This window comes from Lathyrus oleraceus, chromosome 3 (assembly GCF_024323335.1).
Source record: "Lathyrus oleraceus cultivar Zhongwan6 chromosome 3, CAAS_Psat_ZW6_1.0, whole genome shotgun sequence".
In the NCBI taxonomy this organism is placed as follows: Eukaryota; Viridiplantae; Streptophyta; class Magnoliopsida; order Fabales; family Fabaceae; genus Lathyrus; species Lathyrus oleraceus.
The window spans coordinates 182,047,804-182,051,730 of record NC_066581.1 but is presented as its reverse complement, the minus strand read 5'-3'; the positions used below and the strand labels follow the sequence as shown (position 1 = coordinate 182,051,730).

General features: G+C 36.8%; 1 non-coding gene across 1 annotated transcript; it reads right to left on the bottom strand.

The window, feature by feature from the left end:
* Positions 1–2,827: 2,827 nt before the first annotated feature.
* Positions 2,828–2,934, bottom strand: LOC127133947 (small nucleolar RNA R71). Its single transcript, XR_007807739.1, has one exon. It is a non-coding gene; the product is annotated as a small nucleolar RNA R71 (small nucleolar RNA).
* Positions 2,935–3,927: the final 993 nt, after the last annotated feature.

Genomic DNA, 3,927 nt, shown 5'->3' with positions numbered 1-3,927 from the left:
TCATGCATCCAATGTTATGAGTTTTTTAAAGGCCATGTGTGACACTGTTGACATAAGTACACCATGCGCGCACGTCTCCCGGCCTTCAGATGTGCCACGTCAATTAATGAATCCAAATCTGACGCCTCTGGATTTTTGGAATTTTTTAATTTCTGATTTAATTTCTTTTATTTCCATTATTTTCAAAAATTCATATCTTCTTCATTTTAATTCCAAAAAATATGGGACCAATTGCATTATTCTCCAAATAATTTCTATTTTCTAATGTTGATTTTTAATATTTTTTATTTCATGATTTGATATTTTTTGTGAATTTTCTCTTTTCTGGTTATTTTTAATTCATTTTAAATAGTTTTTGATATTCAAAAAATACAAAAATATTTTCCTAACCTATTTGAATGATGATGAATCTATGAAGAATATTCTCATCAATTTTTAATGGATTTTAGATTTATTTGAGATTTGAGTTCAATTAGGTTATTTTTATTCATTTTTTTATTGATTAAAAATAGTTTTTGACTTTTTAAAAATGCTGAAATTTTTTGTCAAACTTTGTTTGACCTTGTTGAACTTGGGATAAATCACTTGGACATTTCAAGGTTTATTTGAAGTGATTTTGAAGTTTGACCTTTCTTTTATTTTTAATTCAAGTTTATTTTAATATTAAAAATTTCAAAAATATTTTGTTTATTGTTTGATCTAGATCACACTGAAATTTACCGTATTTTCGACTGCGATTTCACATGCATTCTAGTTGTTTTATTATCATTTTGTTGTGTTATTTCTATGTTTTCCTTTGTTTTCAAGTTTTTACTTTAATCGGAGCCCCGATCAAGAAAAGGAGCGAAAAGAGCCAAAAACCCTAAAAATCAGCATTTTGTACTTATGGCCTACCCCATGGCGGGCGCCACAGACCCTGCCATGATGTGTCCAAGCTCAACTTCCCTCAACTCCCACGTTCTCCACTACCTCCACTAAGGCGCTTCACTTTGGACTTGTGGCGTGCGCCATGGCCTTGTGGCGGGCGCCACAAGAGGAAAATAGTTTCCCTCCCATTTTCAAGTTGAAGGGCATCCAAGTAATTTCCATCTTTTTACTTGCTTATAACTAGAAACTCGAATTCACTTTTACAATCATCCAAACTTAGAACAGAGGCAAACTCAGAAGCAACTTTGTTTCACTTAGGCATATATTCAGTATTTTATAGTGGTAATCGCTTCGCATTGGAGTGTTACCACAATTGTGTAATCAAGTCTGTGGTAGAGTCTGTAATCGAGTTTGGAGCACTTTGGAAGGAAGTTAATCCTGCCGCCATTTTCATTTCCGCTTTGCAATTTATTCAAACCCTTCGATTGGAGCAGGTTTTTATTACTTGTCTTTATCTTATTTATTTTCCCGAACTCGCTTTACTTTATTTATTTCTCGCACTCGCTTTACTTTATTTATTTCTCGCACTCGCTTTACTTTATTTATTTCCTCGCACTCGCTTTACTTTATTTATTTACTCGCACTCGCTTTTAATGCACTTTTACTTTACCATGTCTAACTAAATCTATAAGGTTAAAATGTAAGGATCGTAATTGAACCAGTAATCTGTACAATTGTTCATAGAAACACTTAAGGGCTATTTTAACTTTCAACTTAAGTTTTCCCGCACTTCAATTCCGTTGGGTAAGATCGAAAGCCGTCCAACATCTATCTAAACTTAATTGTTTTTAACTATTTCAAAAACAGCGAAAGCGTTTTATTTAGTTCATTAGGAGATTTTAACATTAAAAAGAAAAGAGATTTTAAAACTATTTTCGGACGCGTTTATAAGTTTAGAGGCTGGTTCATAAGAACCTCTTTTGGTTAAGAAATCCAGGTTATAATACTTTTCAACTTAGTCAAAATACTATATTTCTTAAAAATAGGTTTACTACTCTAACGCAATGCGCGCCTTTTTATAAGTGACACTAAGAGGGTTTGATTAGGGAGTACAACTCGGTTCTGAATACGCGAAAGCGACAGTTCCCGTTAAATTAGTTCTTTTCAAAGTAGGAAACACTGCCCGTAAGTAGTTCTATCAGCAAGTACTTGGATTATTAATTGATTACGTGAATTACATTCGACCCTGTCTTTATTAATTAATCTTTATTCAACACTTTAATTTTCATTGCACACTACAAAAACACCTATTTCAATTGCCTTTGATAAACACCATAACAATAGATAACGATAGATTGACACTTGGTCTCTATGGATTCGACAATCTTTTATATTACTCTGACGCGTTCGTATACTTGCGAAAAGCACCGCATCAAGTTTTTGGCGCCGTTACCGGGGACCAATTTCGTCAATGCGAAGAACTCGCAGCACCGGAAGTTTAAGCTCAGTATACCCTCTAGCGGAACCTGAACGTTACGCTCGCGCACGTTTATTCTTTCATAGAATTAAGAGAGCTATGGTCGAAGATCAAAACCAAAGACCTCTTAAGGACTTCGCTTAACCATCAAATGAAGAACCTAGTTCTAGTATAGTAAACCCAACTATCCCAGCTAATAATTTTGAACTTAAACCATCTCTGTTGCAACTAGTGCAACAGAGACAATTCGCAGGTCTCGCTACTGAAAACCCAAACCAACATTTAAAAATATTTCTTCAATTAGAAAATACTTTTAAAACCAATGGAGCTTCTCCTGAGGCAATACGTTTAAGATTATTTCCTTTTTCCCTCAGAGATAAAGCCCTATCATGGTTAGATTCCCTTCCACCCAATTCCATTACGACTTGGGATAACCTTAGAAGAGTTTTTCTTGCTAGATATTTTCTCCCGAATAAGACCGCCGTTCTTCGAAACCATATAACTTAATTTACCCAAAACCAAGGAGAATCGTTGTTCGAAGCTTGGGAGAGATATAAAGAGTTGTTACGAGCATGCCCACCTCATGGTTTAGAAAATTGGTTAATCATTCAAACCTTCTATAATGGAATTCATTACAACACAAAGATGACCATCGACGCTGCCGCAGGCGGTGCTCTGATGAACAAACCTTATCCTGAAGCTAGTGCCCTCATCGAAGATATGGCTCAAAACCATCAATCATGGGGAGTCGAATGAGCGACAGTGGAGAAGAAGGAAGCCCAAGGAGGAGTGCATGAACTAAGCTCTATAGACATGATGCAAGCTAAAATGGACGCATTAGCCCTCAAGGTCGAGCATATGTACATAAACCCGAATACTGTAGCCGTAGTTTCGTCGGATTGTGAGATATGTGGAACCCAAGGACACCAATCTGCAGATTGCAGTCTATTAAACGAAACCCACTCTGAGCAAGTGAACTACACCCAAGGGAACCCATATTCGAATACCTATAACCCTAGATGGAGGAATCACCCGAACTTCTCCTATAAAAACAATAACCCTATCCAAAATAATGCACCTCCGAGACCTAGTTATCAAGCCCCAAGATCAAATCAACCTATGCAACCTGTACCACCAAAGTCGAGCCTTGAGAAAATTATGGAAAATTTTATCACCGCTCAAACCCAACAAAACAAGGAGTTCATGAACCAAAACATTCATGTTAACAAATTGATTACTCAGTTAGGAACCAAGGTTGACCAAATAGTTACTCATACCAAGATGCTTGAAACCCAGATCTCCCAGGTAGCTTTAAACCAAGCCCCTCAGACTACACCTGGAGGACAATTCCCTGGACAACCTCAACAAAATCCGAGAGGGCAAGCCAATGCCATTACCCTACGAAGTGGGAACGCTTATGATGAGCCACCAAACCCTAGATTAAGTGAACCCGAAACTTCTAAGGAATGTACCAAACCCACTGACGAAGTAAAGGAACCAGAGGAATCTGAAAACCAGGAAGGTCAAGAAAAAGGAAAAGAACCTAAAGATAAAACTTACGTACCACCCCCGCCATATAAACC